Genomic DNA, 23,573 nt, shown 5'->3' on the forward strand with positions numbered 1-23,573 from the left:
TTTTTTTAAAGTGAGAAACGTGGCCGTTCCTACAAGTTGTTCGAATGCTTTTGGGCGGTTCGCCAGCAGTGGTACATTATAGTTTGCAGTATCAAACGTTAAATCGAAACGGCAATGGGAATGGTGTAGAGTATGTGAAGTCCGACATACTATATAGTTCTGATGAAATTTATAGTACTATCTTAACATCACTGCAGCAAAGAATAAAACAAGAAACATACGTTTTCAACCTGAAAACTTTCCCTTCCCCTTCCACACTGCGAGATGAAAAATTTATGACCGAGTGGTTTCTTTCTTCCCGTGTACCTTGTAGAATTTGAAGTGCAGTCATTCCCAAAGGAGTCTATGATCACTAATTTAAAACCATTGGTCTCGAATCTCTCGAGATAATGTGGCCTTTCGTTTGTATGACGTAGATTTTCGTTTGGTCCCGTGCGCTCGCTCCTGTTTCTCGCCGAAGGGAAAGAACGTGGTATTGACACCTAGCAAACATTCCTGGAACGCAGTCTGGGCAATGTCAACGGGTCCCTCCGTCTTTATTTCGAACGTCTTTTCTTTGCCCAGGTATTTCTTCCATGTCCATTTGTTTTGTCATTGTTCTTCTTCATTCTTCTTCACTGGATACTGTAGAAACTTATCCGCTCTGTGCTACTGTACTGGAGTTCGTCTAAAATGAACTTCAACTCACAAGGCATCATTGGATAGTGCATCCCTGTGACGGTCAACTATCTTCTAACTTGGCTTACCTCTCTGGAGCAATTCCAATCAAGAGGGAGCTTTCACACTCAGTTCCCGTATCGAGTCAGAAAACATAATGCGTTTGACGTGTTCCGCAACTCGCGGTCCTGTTGTGGGAACGCACATGCATTTATCGGAAAGCAAGTCGAATTATGGAGCAGTCTTGCGACGCGAACAACTATCTCGTAAACAACGAGAATTAGCCGAGGCAGGCTACAAATGTGGACGACACAAACACGTAAGCCTCGAACGGCCAGAGACAATGAAATCAACTCAGGAAAAAGATCATCCTGGCGTCAGCATCTTTTCCCTTACAGTTGTTTGACAACTCTCTCCTTGTGGATAACGTGGTACAGGAGTACCGGATACATTACCGTCATTCGACCAAGTTTTCTGGGGATGTCTCTCCATTTTAGATATTTGTTCTCGAAAAGCCATGTCGTCACCAATGCATATCGTCATCACCGCCACAAGGTGTGATTGTAAAGACGTCGACTATAAATGCAAAGGTACGAGTCTACTCTCTAAAACAGTGTTTCTCAACCGGAGTTCCGCGAACGGGATACTGGTCCGCAAAAGCGGGTGTAACTGGACCGACGGCCAAGGTTTACTCTCGGACAGCCATGTTATCGGACTGTGCTCGACACTTGATCGTTGGCATTGGGATTGACACCACTGTGCCACGGGAGCTGGTCACAACATAATGTGCCACCTGCATTAAGTAATTGTCGAGCACGGCATGCCGACGTGGGTAGACTTTCAATTTCGTTTCCGGTAATGGAAAGGCTGTTACAGAACTGCGGGAGGAGAGCCAGTCCAGCTCTCTCAGCAGCCTGTTTGACCCAAGTGCTGCTTCGGTGTCACGCGTACACACTACATCAGTAATTTTACGTCGTTGGGATATGCAAATCTTGCAAGATTGTTTGAAAAACGTAGGGACATGTCTTCAGTCTTCAGTTCAGCAACTCAAGATGGGTGTAACCTTCATCCAATGTCACATCCATAAGCGGACGCTCTCACTAGCAAATAATACTGCCATAGCCACGGTGAAATGAGAAAAAAGGTAAAAATCAAATAACTAAAAATCGTAGGCTGTCATCGTCGTGCTAAAGCGGTGTATAGTCATGTGTTGATATCATGGAGCTATGAGGACTGGGACGAGGTAAGTGAGGGATGCACCCTCGAGATTCAATATTGCGCTTTGTTTTCATGCCCACGTGTCGTCTTTACAGTATTAGAGGGAATGGAGTCACCAAACTACAAAAATAAAATGAAAAGTCACTCAAATGTCGTCGCACAACAGGAATAGCCATTACCCGAATTCAGTACCGGACGATAATTTTCGTTTCCGTTTCTGTTTCCGGTAATTAAGGACCGTGACATGCGTTTCCGTTTCCGTTATCGTTACCGTCTCCAATTTTGGTAATATACCGTTTCTGTTTCCGTTACCATTACCGTTACCCTTCCCTGCAAAGAGGACGACGCTTTTGGAGTATACATGAACGCATCAGGCCGCACAAAATGTGTGACAGCATTCCTGTAGTTCTGGGACGCTGTTTGCGTCAAGTGGGACTGTGTAAGGGAGAAAACTCGTTTACTATAGAGATTTCCAGTGGCTGCTTTCGACATCATGTAAGGATATTGCATCCTGTCCCTACTGGTCCTTGAAACTCTTGAACATCCTGAAATTCGAAAATGCTGTCTTCAAGGTCTGGAAAACCCTGCAGTTTTGCACAGTCCTTTAGCATATTTTTTCCTATTATTATATTATTCGAAAGATGCACCAGAAACAACAGAAGCGCCACTATTATTGGCTTGTTCATATATATAACAATACTTTCAGCCCCAGAGCAGGGGCCACGATATCTTACACCGAATGAATGTCGTTTATGGTACGCGCTTAGTCGTTTCCTTCGGTGCCATGCTTTCCAATTCGTTGTCATCGCAGCTAAAAAAGAATAATTTCCTCTTCAGGTTAAAGATTCAGCATTAAGGAAGAACTGCCAGCAACACTCTGGTCTAAAATCTCATGCCACTCTGCACATGCACCCCAGCGGTTGTTTCGCGGACTAAAAGAATATACTGCAAACAAGGGGAGGCTGGCAGGCAGTTACGGGTACAGGTCCCGGAAAAAGTTTACTGTACACTGGTGTGGTGTATATAGTCATCTGAGCGACGCGGTTGCTGCAAACAGGAGCAGATAGACTTAAAAACAGGTGACCGGGTACTCGACGCACCTCTCAGTAAGTGGGTCCACTCCCGTTCGCCGCTAGGGTGTCGCTGAGATCAAGAAATACGTCGCCCTTGTGTCCCGTAAACTTTTGTCGGGATCTGTACGCCGTCAATAACTGCGCTCTTTGCCGCTGCGCTTGCGTACAGTGTACCGGCACCCTCTCGTAGTCCACTTTTTTTAGGTGATACAGCCGGTAAGGGATGCCTCGGAGCGTCCCGAGATACCTGACAAGTGTGTTACAAGCAGTACATCAGTTCTGAATTAGGTGATTTGCTTGTCATGCGTTGTCATAGTTATTGTTTCTTTTTTTTTGTACACTCTACGCTACGGGAGTCCCCTAGTAGCTAATTCTATACGGTAGTGTCTTTTTTGTTCACTGTTCTGTACCTTGTACGTTGTTAAATAAATAAATAAACGGCACTCGTAAGTCGTAGCAGAGAACAGACAACAAGCACAGTGATATAATTAACACCTAAAACAATAAAACCCCTGAAAGCACATCTCTCACGCATGTGCGTTGCTAGTTTCATGTTTACGCGAATTTATGTGATACCTTATGATATCGGATGAAACATCGTCTTTATGAAGTCGGACTCATAATACTCATCAGCTTTATCGTATAACCACCCAACTTGCGTAACTTACGTTTATATTTGGATCTCGATATCCCAATTCCTTCATACCATCTTGTGCGGTGTAAGAATGGACCCCCGTGTGTGTCCCTGTCGTTCTTCCTGTGCCCAAGCTCAGGCTTTTTCAACTATGGAATTTATCCACCAGCTTGTCTGCAGTTATGCTGTATTAGCAATGGAGCGTCTCTATCTTCCCACAGCACACGTAGTCCGCGACAGCACTAAATGAGTTGTAGGGTGAGGCTTTTGAGGATTGACGCAATATCAGCCTGCGGGGCAGTTGCAACGGCTTGTATTTGACAGCACTCTCATGATCAGACATAAAATTGCTAGCGGCACCGTCTATGCTCAGCAAGGACGCAGCACTCTTGATCGCGATGGACGCGCCTGAGGTGCAGAGGTGTTTAATTTGCTTCAAGAGATACGTAAATACGGCTAGTAAGTCTTACCAAATTTCATGACACACCATTCGGAAATGGTTCCCCCATCGCTGAGGCGAGCGGAGGTGTCATAGAAGCCAACGTCCTAGCATGGACCGGTGGCGCTGCGTCGGGTGTCCCATGCAGTGATGTGCACATAGCGTACAGAGCTAAAAGGTAAGCGTAACAGCAAGGACTCAGCGTACACGACACATTAGAGCAGAAGTAAAATGGTCTACATTTTTAAAGTGCAATACATCCTTTTCCCGCAGTACCACTTTCCAGAGTCCGTCCTTTTGAACGTTCGTTAAGCGCGGTGTTACAGAAAAGGAAAGGAGAAGAGGGCGGATATGAAAGTTTATTAAATGAAAAAGAGAAGGGCAGCCAGACAAAGGTCGGCTTCCTATTTCAAAATAATAATAATAATAATATAAAAAAGAAAAAGAAGAAAAGATAATTCACAGTCAAAACAGTGCAGGAAAAGAGTGCATGAAGTGTCTCCGCCCACGATTCCAACATGTGCAGCAAAAGCTGCTCTCCCATATCGGCAATGATGCCATCCTACGTTTCTGGAAACACGTATGTGGCGGCGCATGGGCGTGAGTGGCGTGATACACTCTTTCCCATTACCCAAGTCTCTATGCACTCGTCCCTTTGGTACGCCGAGTATTGCTGCTTCGACCGTGCAGATGAGTTTTTATTGAGATATTTCATTGATTTACCTGCACTTTGATTTATTTCCCAATGAACTCAGAAGCGGTCCCGGTCTTCAATTATGAACAACATTTCACAGGCAGTATGAACTGGCAAGCCAAGGACGTATTCTACGTTCATCGGGATCATTAGTGAGACTAAGCAGCCTATAATTCAGTAGCATCTCTCGATAAGTAATCGACATAGTCACATATCTTAATCCCTTCTCTCGCAATGCAATGCACAAAGATAGAACTGTTCCAGGAAAAAATGGCTAGGAAGCAAGCGAGCTGGTGAAGATGATGCATAATGAAAAACCCCGAAACTAGGGAACACGAAAGGACAGACATCGTGTTTGTGTCTGTCCCTTCGTGTTCCCTAGTCTCGGGGTTTTACATTATGCATGTTCCAGGAATTTCATTTTCGCATGCACCGATAAAGAGTGCGGGTATAATCTACCGCATAAAATCTCTCATTCTGCCGCCTGATGCGCCCGGAAGCAGAACAACACACCCTTCAGCTTTTGTTTGAAGCTAGTCCAACTGCAACCTCCGAAAAAAAGAAAAAAAAAACAACCACACACAAAAAAAAACACCCAATCTCACTGGGAGCATTCAGGACAACTCTGACGCCCGCCGCTCAAGTACTATGCGAGATTCTCGCGCTTCAGCGCATCGATAAAAAGCAATAACACTGTGCCATACACCGATAAAACTTTCTACAGACCGTCTACTAGTTCCCATCTCCGCCGCTTGGAGGCGCAGTCGCTGTACCGAAGCGAATGTTGCCAGCGGCGCAACAACGATTTCCGCTGTTCTGGCCGCCGTCGAAAGCTCACCCAAGCGCGAGATCAAGCGAGCGACTGTGTTGCAGGTATGAGCTTTCGATTTTCGCGCAGAGCCGTTTTCAATCGTGACTATGGTCTCCTATCCCCTTTCCACATTTGCGGGCCGCAACGACCTGTAAATGCATGGTGCGCATGTAGGGTCTCGGAACCACGTTAGCGTGAGGACGGGGTTGTGTGTATTGCGTGTTTACACGAAAAATGAGGATAGCAGACGGTTGTGGGGAGCTGGAATTGAGGAGGAGGATGAAATATGTGGTGTACGTTGTGTGTGCTGAAGTTTGATTGCCCGCCAGTTTGTGGTGGATTGCGTGTGTGAGGGAGGTGGAGATGGATGTGCGGGTGTCAGACGGTGGCGATATTTTGAGCGTATACTGCTACCGAGTTTTCTGTGAGCAAAATAAAATCGGCAGAAAGTTTCTCGTGCGGGAAATCTTGTATCGCCCCTTATTTGATCGAAAGCTTTTCGACAACAATTCCTGCTGGTTGTTGTTTGAACTACACGGATCGCATCAGAAGGTTTTCTGCCGGTGTAGGTAAGCAAGCCTGGTCGGTAAGCTTTGTGTTTGTGCGTCACATTACACGTATGCCGGCAAGTCCTCTGCAGATTTCAGAGCAACAACAGCAACAACAAATACACTGATGATGATTTCAGAGCAAGTTATTGTCTTCTTGACTGTTAATGATCGACCGATAGTCCTATACTATTCGCTACCTCGCTAGCAATAGAAGGACGTCAGGAATGCAGCAACACACGGAATTTCAACATGAAGGCTCGGTCCCTGTGTCACTTGAGTCATTTGTACTCAACCGACAGCAGAAAGGTGCATACTTATTATTTAGTGCACTAGGTATTGTAACCATCATGTGAATGTACAAGCACCCCTGTGACAAAACGCTTGCCTACGGCTACGGAGCCTGCAAACTGGCAATTCCAATAGTAGTCATATGGTATATATAACGCGCGAGAAATCCTAGCTCCGTGCGACCCATCCCAGCTTTGCCGGAAATTGGTCCGCTGGGTTTTTTAGTCGACATTTTACCTTTCGTCGCGAATGTTCGTGAAGCATAGAATTCCCTGGCATGCAGCAGTAAGGCGGGAAACAACATCCCGACAAAAGCGCTTTTCAGACACTTGGAAAATGGTCTATGTCGAGCAGCCGACATGGCGAAGAATGCCAGAGAATACGGTGTCCGCTGTGATATTCGGTGCTGTTTCTCGTGGAAATAACACTATTGTACATATCAACATTGCGCAACCGCAATATTGGCAGGCAATCCATCGAAGTCCTGCTTCATTTGTGAAGCTGTCCACAAGGAGTCACCATGCAAAATATTTCCGATCTGCGGCGTATTGTCACTGCGCAATAAAATTTACAAAAGACAGTCGGAGAACGGCAGTCGCGGGCGAGAGACACGAGCCCCGCGTGACGTAGAAGCTGCTCGGTTCCTTTTTTCTTTGTTTTTTCTTTTTTTTTTTTTTCATCTCGGCTCGCGCGCCGCTTATACATGTTTCAGCTGTGCCGTTGGACGTCACTGGTCACGTGCCGTAGCCCGTGATACGTCACGCCGTCTTCGGCTTCGCTTCGGTGCTCTTCGGATGTGGAGAGCGTTCTTTAAAGGTGTGCGGAACAGAGCCTTGCGCGTGCTCTCTGGGTTACCTGCGCTTATCGTTCTTTCGCAGCAGCTCATTTTATTTGTTGTAGAAGACGTTGCAGCGAAAAACTAAAAATATTTTTGGGGTCACTTCCATGCTCATTTAAATTTTGCAAAACACGGTAAAGGGCCGAAAGTTTTTCTGGTCTATGTGTGGTTCTTTTACTCTCATGGGAGGTAATACTATACCTGTACGTGTCACATGCCCTTGATGGCGCGTGCATAGCATCAAACATCAAAATGTGAACATTCCCGCATGTGTAGGAACCACGAATAGGAAGCGGCCGATGAAGCCTCCGCAGTAGCTTCTCAAAAACGAAGGTGAAGAATTTGCAGGTCGTATGAGCCTTCCCCGACTTGTTGATAGTCGGCTGTACCGTCGGGGCTTCGTTTTGGTACTCCTCATGAGATAATTCATTTGACGTCCGTTATATGTCTTGCCTTCGAGAGTGTTCTGCCGGTTCCTGTGTGAAAGACATGCTTCAGGGACGCCGAAAGGATGTACGACTTCCACGAATTGGTCGCGTATACTATACTAGCATGTTGGAGTGCGGATGAAAAATGTGGCAGGTTGTATGGAAGGTGCGCAGGAAAACGCTATGTAATATGAGGTTGACGCTCTCGAGCAATGCAGCAAGGAGCTGTGTCCCTACACTGTTAAAACAGAACTTCACCACATAGCACGCTCCTAGCCAACCATCATTCCGAATAATATCATTCTGTGTCCTCATTTGTTCAAAATTGGGGGGAGGCGCCTCCTCCCATTTTCCACGAATGAAAACACAGAATGATATCATTCGGAATGCTGGTTGGCTAGGAGCGTGCTATGTGGTGAAGTTCTGTTTTAACAGTGTACATACACTGTCATCTGAACCATCTTGCGCACACACGCTCTAGCTTCAGCTGACGACAAGGGGAGCTCTTCGACGACTAAGAAATGGAGGATATATCCCGAATTGAACGTATGCAAGATTAAACCCTGTACCACCAGGACGTTAAAGGAGGTAAGAACTCCTATCTGCATGTATCTAGTTACGGGTTTAATAGATGTAATATTGTTCTTCTACGCTTCGTAATTCTAGTTACAATCTATTGCTCAATTCCTCTCCTTCGCAACTTGTGCACCGTTAATACAAAAACACACTTATTTCGGATACGTGCGAGTAGACGCGAGTAATACAAAAACGCCCTCTCTTTCGTATTCGGGCGAGTACACGCACCGCCGTCCAGATACCTCTATCCATCGTTACGTCATCTAAAGAATTGTAACATCCAATCAGACGCCAACGCTGAGGTACACACAACGTTCTGCTTTACCCTCTTCAAGATGAACTTCACTACATGGCACGCTCAGCGCCAACCATAATCCTGAATGACAACGTCCTCATCCCTGATTTGTTGCAAACGGGAGGCGGAGCCTATTTGGTAGCCATACTGCGGTACATAATTGATCCACATAATAGTCTCCGCCTCCCGTTATCAACAAAGCAGGAGCGAGAACGTTGCCATCGGAGATTATGATTGCGAATGCGGATCTGGATGCGACCGTGCCTTTAATGGCACTCGAAATATCGTATGCAGAACGTCGAACGCATTACGGCACTCAGGGTATCTTACACAGACTGTATCTTACAGTTGTTTAGGATTAGTTTAGCAGTTTTTGTTTATGCACCAATCACCAATGAGGAAGGCGTTCTATGAATGTCGTGATTGTGAATTGTGTGGTCATTACAAACAAAGTATATTTCGGTATACAGCACATTATGTATGCGCCTTGTGTAAAATTAAAGGAGGTAAGAACTCCAATTTGCATGTATTTAGTTACGGGTTTAATAGATGTAATATTGTTCTTCTACGCTTCGTAATTCTATTTACAATTTATTGTTCAATTCTTCTCCTTCATAACGTGTGCACCGTTAATACAAAAACACACTTATTTCGGATACGTGCGAGTAGACGCACCGCCATCCAGATACCGCTATCCATTGTTACGTCATATGAAGAATTGTAGCAACCAATCAGACGCCAACGCGGAGGTACACAGAACGTTCTGCTTTACAATCTTGAAAATGAACTTCACCACATGGCACGCTCCTAGCCAACCATCATCTCGAATGACAACGTTCTCATCCCTGATTTGTTGAAAACGGGAGGCGTAGCCCATTTTGTAGGTGCGCATAATAGATACATAATAGCTTCGCCTCTCGTTATCAACAAATCATGGGCGAGAACGTTGTCATTCGGGAAGGTGGTTGGCTAGGAGCATGCTATGTGCTGAAGATACGCACCTATCAAATTCACCTATACGAAAGATGTCACAGACAACACTTTGAAATCGCCGTTTGGAGCCGACACGGTCGGCGGGCTCGCTTGGTACAGTTCATAGCTCCTTTAAGACCGACACCACGAAGACGACTCACCAGCGGCTTAAGCGATGTAACATTTGCTCGTTGATGGTAGCTCAAAGGCAATGCTAAATACTGGAAGGTGGGAGGAGCGAATCCTATACCTCCTACTGTGTTGTGCTGAGATTTTCTCTGGGTTTTTGGAGGATTCTTCGAAACAAATGTCGGCATGTTTGCCTCTGAAGTCGCCCCCGGACGATTACTAACTGCAACCTTCCGCTCCTTCCTGCTGCCTTCTGTCCACTATTCAAATTTAACAAAAAGAATGACAATCGGCATGTCTTCTAACCATTTGCCGCGTCAATTTGCATTGCAAACGCTGTCTTAAACTTCAACCGTGCTGTCTTACCAACCTTCCGAATGCATTGCAAGAGCTGAGAAGTGCTGAAAGTGATGCAATCCCAGAACACGACCTCTCACACCAAGGAAGGTATTTAGAACTATGAAATTATGGAACTAACTAAGTCCTGTCGCCTCCACAGTAGTTGTTACAAAGAGGTACTTATCCGAAGCTTAGGTACATACACTAATACATGCTATTCAGTCACTCAAAGAGCTTTGCTGACGTAAATGTGAGTACCGGAGGCTAACAATTATGTAAACTCATGTGCTCAACTCGGGTGTCCGCTCCCTCCATTCGCGGGTGCTTAGTGGCAACGGGCCACAGGTAATCTTCCGTCGAGGATAATGTTCCCTTCCTTCGAGATTAGCCTTTTATGTGTTCTGAGGAGTTGATGGAACGGCCAGCAATAAACACTGCACTTATTCCGCACTCCTGCGCACTGATTGTGCTCTTCGTGGAAATATGTGGCAGAAAGCACAAAGTTTAGCACACAAATTGCACGCCTCGCTCAGATAATGTCCGAGCTATAACGCAAACTTTACAAACCAGAGTTCAGAAGAGTGTTTACGAAACGACTGAAAAAACCGCCGCAATTATATTCGCAAGTCACCGAAGCTGCGTTTCCCTTGTTGTGAGACTCTAAAAGCAGAAACCAGCGGCATGGCCAAGTTTGTAAAAGCACCCGCTCGTTGGTGGTAGCCAAAGCCGCGCTGAAGACTGGGCGGGTTTGAATCCTACCACCGGCTGCGCTCTCTGAGGTTTTTCTCTGGGTTCTCCGACAGACTTTCCAGTCGAATGTCGACACAGTTCTCCTTGAAGTCGGCCCAGGACGCAGACTGACCCCTTGTTTCCCACTGCTTCCTGCTGTTCTGTCTATCTGTCGATGTTTCTACGCTGTTCTTAGCCACAGTTGCTTCGCGGCGCTAACACAGAATAAAAAGTAAATAAAAGCAGAACGCCACCGCATAACAAGGTCGAACCCCACCACTATTCAATATGTTTTCGATCTGCCTCCTGATTGTGTTGAGAACTGGAGACGTACGCCAGTTTTGTAACACTTAGCGTAGCCTACATGTAAAATGTGGCTAGCGGTGGCGCTAGTCATCGGCCCGCTTAGTGCTCCTTCAGTTGCTATAATATCTTGTACTCAAACTTACTTTATGATTTTCGCACAATCAGTGCAAGTTTTGGAAGACACATTTACTTCCAAAAGTGGTACATTCATTCTGATCATCACTCCATGCGTCTTACTGGGTTTTGGAGTTCGGAAATACGCGTACCATTGCTGTCGTCTGCTACGGCTGTGCGTTCGGTCCTGCCCGTCCAAAATTAAAAATTGCACTGTCGAATCACGATGCAGTTCCCGCGGGCCGATGCATATAGCGCCCCTAGCGTATCGTGCGGACAGGATTGTGCATACACTCTAAAAAACAGAACTTCATGTCAATAAGCGAGCAAAAAGACACGAACAGCACACACTCTTAAAAATGAGTTTCACCGCATAGCACGCTCCTAGCCAACCATCAAGTCGAATTGTTGAAAACGGGAGGCCTCCCGTTTTCAACAAATCAGGGCAGATAACGATATCATTCGAGATAATGGTTGGCTAGGAGCGTGCTGTGCGGTGAAGTTCATTTTTAAGAGTGCAGGACACGCTCAATCCTGAACTCAATTGAGCTCGTCCTGTGCTGCTCGTGTCTTTTTGCTCGCTCATCGACATGTCTTACCAACTACACTCTTAAAAATGAACTTCACCACATAGCACGCTCCTAGCCAACCATCATCCCGAATGACAACGTTCCCGCCCCTGATTTGTTGAAAACGGGAGGCGGAGCCTATTCTGTGCCGTGCATAATGGAACGAAATAGGCTCTGCCTCCCGTTTTCAACAAATGTAGGGCGAGAACGTTGCCATTCCGGATGGTGGTTGGCTAGGAGCGTGCTATGTGGTGAAGTTCATTTTTAAGAGCGTAGCCCACGCTCTTAGAAATGAACTTCACCGCGTAGCGCGCTCTAGCCAACCATCACCTCGAATTGTATCGTTATATCGTTATTATATCGCTATAAGCGATTTGCTGGAAACGGGAGGCGTAAGCTTTTTTGTGACAATTATGAACAGCATAAGTGTCACAAAAAAGGCGTACGCCGATCGGTTTGAACAAATCAGGGCAGATAACGATATCATTTGAGATTATGGTTGGCTAAGAGCGTCCTACGCGGTGAAGTTCATTTTTAAGAGTGCACCTCTCCACGCCAAACAGCGGGCGGGGGGGGGGGGGGTCGAAGTAGCTTGCCGCTGATGGCCGCACTCAAGTAGGCATCGTCACGACTTTAACCAAAAAGAAAAAAAGTAGGGAGGAGTGAAGAGAGTTGACGATTTCAAAGTGAGGCATAGGCAGGATGAACGATACTGGTGGGGCGGAGGTGCTCTGTAGACGAGAGGTGCACAAGATTGGGTGCACCGTATGCTGTTGAAAATGAACTTCACCGCATAACACGCTCCTAGCCAACCATCATATTTAAAGACATCGTTATTTGCCCTGATTTGTTGAAAACGGGTGGCGTACGCCTTTTTTGTGACACTTATGCTGTTCATAATTGTTACAGAAAAGGCGTACGCGTGCAACAAAATAATAACGATATTATTAAAGATGATGTTTGGCTAGGAGCGTGCTATGCGGTGAAGTTCATTTTTAACAGTGTAGAACTTCTAGCCTAGCCAACCTAGCCAACCAGTGCCACAAATGATAGTATTATCGCTTCTAATTCGAAGACGGAGCAGGGGCGTACGCCTTTTTGTGTCAATTATCATATATCCAAATTGACACAAAAAGGTGTATGCCCCCCTCTTCTGCGGTGAAGTTCTGTTGTTAGAGTGTACACTGTTAAAACAGAACTTCACCACATAGCACGCTCCTAACCAACCATCATACCGAATGATATCATTCTGTGCCATGATTTGTTCAAAACAGGGGGGAGGCGCCTATCTGGGACAAGATAATCTGTCCCAGATAGGCGCCTCCTCTCATTTTCAACAAATCATTTCACAGAATGATATCATTCGGAATGGTGGTTGGCTAGGAGCGTGCCATGTGGTGAAGCTCTGTTTTAACAGTGTAGGAGTTGCTGAGTATGACACGATCGTAACAATCTAGCATAGGTCATTGTCAGGACACCGATCCAGAGTGGTGGTTGTCCCTGAGCATGTTCTGTGGTAAAGTTCTGTTTTTGGAGTATGTAGTCCTGAAACTCGTTTAGCAGAAGACGCTGGAATAGGAAACGTGCGAAACTCACAGATAAAATGGCATGAACGCAGAAAACCTTAAGAATAAGCTCAATGATGAGAGAAGCCACATCGACTCTGTTGTCTTCGCGGAAGCCAAGGAGCCACCCGTACCCATCATGAGGCTCGATCAGTCTCTTAGCCACTATATGAGGCTGGTAACTCGCCACCATCGACACCCCTTAGTGCGCGCTTTGATTCGTCGTCCAGCGTCTGGGTACAGCCAAGCCGTTCTTGCCGACCGAAGCATCATCCCCAAGCACAAACCTCTGTCGAGGCACCCTGTCCCACTTCGGGCCCTGCCCGCACACCCTGTCCGTGTCAACGTACCTGGAGTGTCCTCGAAGAAATCTCGGTTGTTCTACGGCAGCTCACCTTGGCCGTATTTGACAGCGATACAGGGAAGATTCAGGTTTTCACCGCTGCATCAACGACGCGTTCCGGCTCTGCTTGCGCCTATGTGATCCCGCAGTTGTCAGCTGAATGATGTGCAAGACTCTCACACCGCACGCCGGCGGCGGCGGCGGAACTCCACGCGGTTTCTATGTCCCCATTCTCCATCCCCAGCTCACTGGTCCATCTATACCGACTCCAAAGCCGCCCTACAAGTCATTCTCTACTCTAGAGGATCGGGATGTCTGTCTCCAATGGTGCATGACGTCCTTGAAGTGTACACCTCTGCCGTATCACAGGGACACGACATCCAGGTGCAGTGGGTCCCTGGCCATTGCGGTGTTCCCGGAAATGAGGCTACGGGTGCAGCTGCTAGGCGTGCCCTCTAGCGCGTGGCGTTCGCACGCACCCCGTCTACTTCACAAGAGGGGATGCAAAGAGCACGATAAACGCAGTAGTGAAGCTTCTGAACGGGGAACACTGGCGTCGATGCGTCCGAGTTTCCTCACTACTGCACAAAGTGGAACCGGACCTGCAGTTTTTAATGCCCTCAGCGCTCCCCTGGGCCGTTACCTCCATCATTCACCGGCTCCGTCTCAATGTGCCATATACCGGCCGCCTCCTCTTTAAACTTGGGAAGGTTTCCTCACCGAATTGTTCTGAGTGCGAGGTATTGGAGGACACAGAGCATGATATCGAGGCCTGCCCCCGATGCAGAGCCCGTCGTCTTTCCCTTGAGACGGCACCAGCCCGCCTCGACAATCGCCCTTTCCCCATTGGGAATGTTCTAGGCTACTTCCAACATGGGCAGCGCCATTTTGGGTGGCAAGTGGATTGGATGGGATTGAAATGGATACCTCTCGTAAACTGCAAAAGTAGTGGATTGTTGGTCCAATTTGATGAGCGCCACCTAGGGAGCGTAAGGAACGTCGGGAATTGTCGTCTGCTTCCGTCGTTGTACCGCTGCCGGCAGCTGGGACACATTCTGTTGTCGGTATGATTTTTAAACAAATCCACATGAATAGTTGGAATATAAGAGGCAAGAATGTTTATATCCATGAAATCCAGCAATTAAATATAAGATTGTACAGCACAGCGCCGTTTTTGTTATGGTTTCGTTGTGATGGCCGTGTTCACTAGGCCTAACACCGGCGACAAAACGTATTATTTTCAGTTAGACATCGATGGATGAGCATAAGTTGAAACTGATTTCCGAGAAACTTATATTAGGATGTACACTTGCAGCGTAAAATCAGGTTAGTCTGTGAAAATTTTTTGTCACGAAATCCCCGCTTCACTGTGTTTGTTTTCGTCGCCATTTTGGGTGGCAGTATGGTGTCATGGCGACCCCCTTGGTAAAAAGCAAACCAATCAGAGGAGCGAAACTGTGATTGACAGGTCGAGCCTCTTTTTGTGACTCCTCCCAATGGCCAGACTCCCTTTTAATATACGGCTCTGCTCTTGTGAACTTGCTTACCGCATCGAACCTGCTTGACACTCTGTGACAACTTCTGTGACACATGTGTTCGCGCGGTATCTGACATTATGAGCCAGTGAGTGTTTCTCTTAGCCTAACGATTCCCCTTTCATTTCCCCCGTTTTCCTTTATGCTTTATCCTGCTACGCCCACTCGACCCCTTTCCTGTTTCCTGTGTAGCATATAGTCAGCGCGAATTCTTTCATCCATCAGCTCAGCCCTCCACAGCCGCACCCGAATACATTGATAACCTGCGGCATACCTTCGCTCAGATCCGTCCAACGGATACCCGTGTACCCTCCAACCGCCCGCATCACGTTCCCAACGAATTGGCCACGGCATCTCACGTGTATCTTCGAACGGATGCCACGCGGAAGTCCCTTCACCCTCCATATTCCGGATCGCACCTCGTCTTGTCCCGTTCATCCAAGCATTTCACCATCTCGGTAAACGGCCGTAAAGACACAGTCAGCATTGACCGCCTGAAGCCCGCCCACGTCAACAATGAGTGCCTCGCCGCAGCTGTCTTTCCCTTGGCGACGTTTTTTCCGCTGAAGACCAAACACGTTCGTTCGTCGGACGTCTCTTCGCCGTTTCTGGAGGGGGTGCTATGTAGCATATCGTCAACATCGACAATGAGGAAAATAGCGCAGAGCGCGTGATCTCTAGCAACCTAGGCGATCCCGTCGAATAAACTAGTTGTTGTTGTCACCCGGGCTGTTCACTTCATTCCTCTCGGGCTCCTACACCTGTTTTTGTTTGTTTGTTCGTTCTTCTCTATTTTCTGGCTCTATTCTTTCACCCACAAACGCGTTTTGGAGTAGCCAGTTCTGACTGGGTCGGGACTAACCTCTCCATATTTTTCTTTCTTTTTCCAATCCAATCCAATCCAATGAAAAAAGCCAGGGCGTGTGCCGAAAACTGATGCACACTACGGCAGCTCAATCGCCATCTAGTCGCCTTTTATTTGCCGTCCGCGATCAGGCTTTTCTCCTTATGTACCACAACTGCGTGGTTTCCAAAATGATTCTGGAAATAATGACGTCGACAGCAAGGAAACGGGAAGACACATAGCTGACGCTCGAACCACGATCTGGGATGGTATTTCAGGGGTCTGTCTACGAGGGATATAAATGCGTCTCCTCGAGTTACCTGTATTGTATGGTAGGAACGTCAACAAGAACAACAGCATTTTGCGGAATTCGACGCAAGATATAGTTAAGGCAGTTTCCCGGAGAACGAAACCTTTAGTGTCCTGTGGATTGAAATGAATAACATCGTAAGGTTGGGAACAATGTTTGCGGATGAAGCCATCAAAGCTACCTTCAATTGTGATTGGTGACGCTTTTATCGCCGAGCGGTTTGTCTGCCGACGTGGCGGGTTGTGTGTCCTATAGGGCCCCATCGGCCCACATATGAGACGTCTCCCACAACCGCTGTCAGCTCCCGTCTTTGCGCGGAAGACGGTTCTCAACAATGGGAGTTCGGCAAGACCGAAGTCATCGATACACCGTGAAATATAACGCAGTCATCTATTGAATCTTCACCATGCGTCACCCGCAGCAGTGTTATGAAAAATTGAACACCGAAATAGTGCAAACGAAGCTTTTCTATATTACCGGTGGTGTCGTTAAAGGAGCACCGAGGTGACCACTATTTTTTTTCTTTCGTTTTTTGATGCAGAGCGTTCTCCAACGAATAAAAGGAGTTCCTGCGAAAGAACGATGAGCGTAGGTTACCTACAGAGCTAGCGGGAGGACTCTGTTCCACGCACCTTTGAAAAATCCTTTCCTCGTAAAAAGAGCGCATCGCAGAACGAGAGGACGTCGTGACGTGCGCTGCTCCCTTCACGTGACCAGTGACGTACAGCGGCACAGCTCAAGCATGTATAAGCGGCGCGTGAGCTGCGAAGAAAAAAAAACAAAGAAATAACGCAAGGAGCCTTTACCACGTCATGAGAGCATCGTGTCGGCCGTCCGCGACTGCTGTCTCCGACTGCTTTCTTGTAAATTCGATTGCAGAGCCATAACGCACCGCAGAGCGAAAATATTTTGGAAATATAATATAAAAATCATATCTCAGTATAACCAGCACGCTCCTCTAGTGCGATCCACTGGTGCGCTGCTGGAGCATGCCCATCCACGTCCGGAACATGCTTGGACTATACTGGTATGTCAACCGCGATCGGCAGGATGACACCTGCGCCGCGATTAGGGATGAAGATGCAATTAACATTCTCGCTTCCACTGGTGACCAGCGTGAAGATGATGGCACTCAGGAAGCCAGCGTTGTGACCCTTGAGAATGCACGCAGAGAGAAGTACACAGAGAGCGATTCTGGTACTTTTTTGAGCAAACGAATAATGTGTCTCAAGTTGACGTAATCGCGGCCGTCCTCCTCATCAACATCGTCCTGTCCTCTCGAGTTTCATTTATCGAACTCCGCCGCCATCCGGATATGTTCGCTGGGAACGGCCAGTGCCAGATAAACGAGGCTTGGCTACTTATTTCTTTACTGACCTTTTCTCTGAGTATGTACGTGGCTGTACACAAGTCCTGTGGGACAGAGATCCATTCTGAGTGTTACAAAGGACAAAGGCTTTTCGCGGTATTTTTGCGTCGGAGTAAAAAAAAAAAAGAAGCAAAAATATTTTTCGCACAATTTTACCCCAGGTATTGTGTTCATTAATCTTGTACACCAGTGATTGGTGGTTCGCGCTAACGCGCTTTTCTTGTTTTTCTTTTTTTTTTTTTATTCGCGTACTTTCTGCTTAAATTTACCATCTTACAGCCGTGCAGGAACGACAGTAACCGACAACCTCCAGAGCGAAACTAGCCGTCTTTTCTATGTCTCAACGATATGAGGAGATAAGAATAACAGAGCCCTATAAGGAGTTCACTCAACTGAGAGCCTCTGTAAATACGGATAATAGAATTCACTTCTCAATCATCGGGACCTGGTTTCAAAGAATAACCTAAAATACTCCTTAGGCACCGTTCAGTTACTCTTTCTGTATTTCTTTCCAAGAAGTACACCATCTACTGTCATTCAGTAGTCTCCGTGAATGTCAACACGAACAAAACAACAACTGTACCAAATACGCACACTTCGTAGTAAAAGTTCCGCGCATGAATACAAGAAGAGGCGCATTCAAACGTGCCCTTGCTCACTAGTCGACCTCCCTCCCCACCTTCGAAAAGACCACGTCGTTAATAACGGCCGGCGGAAAGTTGCCCTCATTAGGTGAACGTCTAGAGTAATTAATAGGACTCGAGGGTAATAAAAATGCGAGCCAGCGAACTCCAAATACGCTACTTAGCAAAGAGTTTGGGACCCTCTTGTCCCGTGTTTACTCGTAAAGACGAACGGCAGGGACTGCGCTGCGTGGCATTAATAAAGGAGTTATGCGCCTTTGCTTTGGTTAGTATAGGATAGCGTAGATGTGAATAAGAAGGTTCCAGAGCAAACGTTGCCACTTTGTCGCTATGGAAGACGTTGGTGTGCACAGTCAACAGAGAGCGGGAAAATATTGGACCGCGGCGTTGGTGTTCGCTGCTAAAACGCCCGGGAAGTTTCTCCGTGGTAGGAAGGAGGCAATGGATGATTATTAGATAACTGGGTAGGCGAGTGTAAACTGCCTGACGTCCTCGAGAAGAGTAGAAAGAAACAGGGGAAAAAAAGTGCGATAATAATACCAATCAAGTGTGCGCCTAAAGAGTCGCGCTCAACATACGCAAATGCGGATGAAAAACCCGGAGCGGAACTGCCGGTATTTTGAGCGACCTCTCCATGGGCCTATTGGTCTCTGTTGCCTATATCTTCCCGCTTGTATCATCCCTTTCATAGTTCATGGCGTTGAAAGAAGCTCCACCACTCAATACTTGAGTGTTTAAGTCGAAGCACGGTTTACAGGCAGTAAGTGCATTGCGTAACTGCGGCCGGCTGAGGCCTGCGACTTTTTAGGAGCCTCCAGCTTGTCACTTCCAACGTCGAGCTGTTGAGTTGTTTTCATTCACTGTGTCGCGTTCACCATAATTCATCCTGTCGTATTAACCGCTGTGAAGTGGGGTAAGGTCCTATATGGCTACCACGCGGAAACATCCCATGTTATCGTCACTTCTGCTTCATTTATTGTTGTTGTTGTCGAGCAATGTACGTGTCGCCCACGCAACAATCGCAACATTTTGCAAGCACACACGGGCCCTCAGTATGTCTTTAAAAAAGCGACATAACCTTGTTTGAGTTGAGTTGAGTTGATAAGAAAAAAAAAAATGAACATAACATTGTTAATGTTTCTTTGTACACTGTTTTCTCTGGTTGAGCGCTCTTGCTGCAATTACTGAAAAGTAGGGTAGCCGTGAGTTAAAAGTCACCACGACAGTATCGTACACATATGGAAAATAAGTTTGCTACACTGTACGCGCGGTTACATTACGTGTGGAAGTCGGTAGAAAACAAAGAGTTGTTTTAAAGTCACGCGCGCCAACTAAGTATTAGCGTGGTTATTCATTAGTAAAATCATTCAATTCTGGGACTTCCTGTGGAACCAATGCAGTTGAATGGAATCCACCTGCGATACAATGGAACCAAACGCCTGGTCCCTTGGAGGGACGATCGAGGAACGCATCTAAATTTCAAAGGAGGCGACATCTCATTACTGCATCATGCGGATCTATGTTCACTAATAAGAGGGACGCGTTTTACAGATTTGGCACCCCAGCGACACGTGTGCTGGGAGATGGCAGTATGTCACGTTATAGCTTCATTTAACGGTGACTGAATCATTCACAGGCTGACCTGCAGTATATCGAGTGTTTCAGTTAAATCCCCGGGCTAAATAATTCGCGAACCGGTGCACCAATCGACTAACTTTCTTTTTTACAAGTACCTGTCCAATACCGCCTACAAGATGCGCACCGCGTGAATGAGCGGGAGGCGCTCATTATTTAAATAAAAATTCAAATGGGTTTCGTGAAAAAAGCTAACTTCTAAAGCAGGGCGCCGTCGGCAATATAATGGGTACTACCCCTTCTGGGACCTTCAGTAGATACCTTTTAGAGAAAAATCTGCAACCGAAGCGGGTCATTTGTTGCAGTAATAAATTGGTTTCGGTTTACATATTTTTGTCGCGGCTGGTCGCGGTGAAGCGCAAAAGGATGCTCTTCCACTCCCTTATCCACCAATGAATTACATCCTTACACCAATGAATTACGTCCTTTTGCGCTTCGCCGCGACCAGCCGCGACAAAAATACGTAAACCGAAATCAATTAATTACTGCAAGAAATGACCCGCTTCGGTGGCAGATTTTTCTCTAAAAGGTGTCGACTGAAGGTCCCAAAAGGGGTAGTACCCATTTTAATGCCGACGGCGCCCTGCTTTAGAAGTTCGCTTTTTTCACGAAACTCATTTGAATTTTTATTTAAATAATGAGCGCCTCCCGCTCATTCACGCGGTGCGCATCTTGTAGGCGGTATTGGCGGTATTGGCGGAATGGATAGCATTGGTTCTGCGCAATGCGCGAAGCTCTCTTTATTGTTTGCGCACAACCACAAACGCTATCCCTCACGTACGCAAAGGCGATAGCTTACGACCCACTAACACTCACTATTGACTGAAGACGTAACGACGGACCAACCGGTCCCTTTTGTAGCTTATTTAAATACTCACTCTTGATTGGTTGCTTCGCACACTATACCACCGTTGTTCCCCCGACATTAATTATCACATTTATATTTCGTATTTGATGATACGTTACAGGTCCAGAGCAGGCAATTAACAGTAAACACGCCTATTAATGCTATATCCTACATCATAATGGCATTACCTGAGCAGACTACACACTCTTCTCGGATATCTTGCGTTTCTGGGTAAGCGTAAATGTACTCGCCCCCTGTGGTCGGTAACTCCTTAAACTCCTATTTGAGCTCTCCTCTCACACATTTTTGGAAAGCCTTTCTATAGCTGCCGTCCACACGCGCAAATGGACTCCAGACATCGACGTCCGGGAACGTCAAGCATCGCATCGCGAAGTTTACGGCAATTCCCGACTGACTGCGGTTAGGAGGCGTATCAAATTTTGCGCAACCTTCCTCTCAATACATATTTCGTGCGGTTACGATACCGCGCGTTCCAGATACACAGTGTTCCATTGCTTGGATCGTATGGGGCGTCACGCTTGGAAAAACTGCAGCCTTCCGTATCGGTCGTGATAAATTAAGTTACCCAGGTCCTCCCCTGATGGTTCCCGGAGCCACCGTCAGAGCTTCAGAAGGGGCCCATTAAATAATCGGCCAGAAACACCACGCTCCCGAAAGCTGAACGTGTGATAACGGTCGCTCCATTACGTCCGCTGTGCGCATCGGTTTTGTTTAAAATGAGGAGAGCAAAAAAGCGGGGGCAACGTTGATTGAATTTTTTTTTTTTTTGCATCTGTGTGTGATTGGGAAAACCAGTCGAGGAGGTGTTGCGCAAAAAAGGAATGGGAGATAAGTGAAAGGAAATAAATAAAGCGCGATGGGCGGAGCTGGAAATTGAAAGTATGATACGGTTCGCACTAATTGTCTCTGCAGGGTGATTTGTCGTGTCCATCGATACAGAATGTGCGCGCTAGGGACATAAATAAAAATAGTCCCACAACGCCCAAGCAAAAGCAGGAAGCTATTCTCCCTCCAAGAACATTTATCGTACGTTGAACTATAAAGACGCAACGAGCTCGGAAACAGCGCGAAATGATTTCGCCAGCGTCTTTGTTATCCTGGTATGTCGCGGCCTTCGCGTTTCAATCATGCGACGAGTAGCTTGTCCTGCGGACCTTCTGACGACGAGCGGGTCTCTCGAGAGAACTATAGACGATCACTGTAATTTAGCCATGATCTTCTAACCACTCCTTTAGACGGCAATAGGACAGAGGTCGAGCTTGATGACGGACGACAGTTCTACATCATCATCATCTGTGCATATCTGTCCTCTGGGCGTTCCTCTGTGTGCCCTATGGATAATTACAGGCAGTTCGAACGTCCGGCAATTCGGTGCGCTTAATCGTGCGTATAATGATGATGTGAACGAGCAAACTATGGCGCACTTCCAAGGTTAGGTACACTGTAAACTTTTTCACACCTTTAAAGGTGTGCGCTATGAACCCTTAACGTGGTTGCGTAACATTGCATCTCCAGGATGATATTTTACAAAATTTGGAAAGCATTACTAAAGCTCAAGTGTCAGTGCAAATCTTGCTTTCATTATGTCTTGGATATCGTAGGTACGAGCTAATGCCTATATGCATCGCTATCGATAATCGAGCACGCGCAAGTGTCTACAATACTGTTGAACAATGTTGATTTGTGGCAAGACTGAATTTTTGGGAGGACAGACAACACTCGAGTAAAGAAAATTTGTGCGAAACCGTGCTCCATAATGATGTTACCAAAATTACACCTAAAAAGGCGTGCGCCATGCACGTCATTACACCTTTAAAGGTGTGAAAAGATTTAGAGTGTACTAGTGACTGAAGAAATTTGCTATGCGACCAGCGTCGTCCATATCTGGAGGGCTTACTCCTTAACTGAAGGAAATATGAAGTCAAATAAGATTTTCTGAGATATAGCAGCTTTTCTTACTTGCTGATTTGCTAAAGCAGGAGCTCATAAACGCCTAAGGATCACAAATCTTTGTGACGTACCTATGTTTCGTCTCCGGTTGAACGGAGAAAGAAGAAATGCAGAAATACTTAACTGCGTTGTCTTCGTAAGCGATTGCTCTCAGTAATGTGCGACCTGTGCGCTACACAGGCTGCAAAGTCTCTAGAGAATTTCGCGTTACGCTCTAAAAAGATAACTTTACCCCATTTATTTATTGACATAATAAATGAATAAATTAATGTGGTGAAGCTCTGTCCCGTTCTGTCACAAAACACGCGCCCAGCCGATCGTCATTCACAATGGTATCGTTCTGTCATCAGATCTGTTGAAAATGCGCACACGCCTTTTCGTGGCACTTTGCATTTGTTGTAATGATCACGAAACGGCGTACGCCCCGCCTTGTCCTGAAATCAGTACTCATAACGTTGGAATTCTGCGCGGTGGTTAAGACCTTGGGCAATTGATGCGGTGAAGTTCTGAACTGTAATATCGTGTGACTTACGAAATAACGAAATCCCGTCACGCTGCATGTATCTGCACGAAAAGTATAAAACCAGGGTCCGTTGTGAATTTCTTGCTAGTTTTACTTTCATGCGTCACAATGTGATGCGTATGGCATTCATGCACGCCACACATGCTTACCGGCCTCGAAAAATTGGATACAATGTGATGAAGTAGCGTTGAAGCGTGTGTTTGGTATTCACGCTGAATAGTTCTGTCTGCATGCTGCGGCCAGCGGCGAGCGACGTTCGTGGTGTTAAAACCGTAGCCAGTCGCCACCTGCGGTGTGTATGCTTCTCACGTACATTGCAGCGCTGGG

General features: G+C 46.6%; 1 long non-coding RNA gene across 1 annotated transcript in view; it reads right to left on the minus strand.

Annotated features, from left to right (window-relative positions):
- Positions 1-4,144: 4,144 nt before the first annotated feature.
- The window catches only part of LOC135399272 (uncharacterized), a 186,190-nt gene continuing 166,761 nt past the window's right edge, over positions 4,145-23,573 (minus strand). Inside the window, exon 3 of the long non-coding RNA XR_010424233.1 lies at positions 4,145-4,192. This is a non-coding gene — a long non-coding RNA (uncharacterized LOC135399272). The remainder of the gene's footprint in view (positions 4,193-23,573) is intronic.

This window comes from Ornithodoros turicata, chromosome 1 (genome assembly GCF_037126465.1).
Source record: "Ornithodoros turicata isolate Travis chromosome 1, ASM3712646v1, whole genome shotgun sequence".
Taxonomy (NCBI): domain Eukaryota; kingdom Metazoa; phylum Arthropoda; class Arachnida; order Ixodida; family Argasidae; genus Ornithodoros; species Ornithodoros turicata.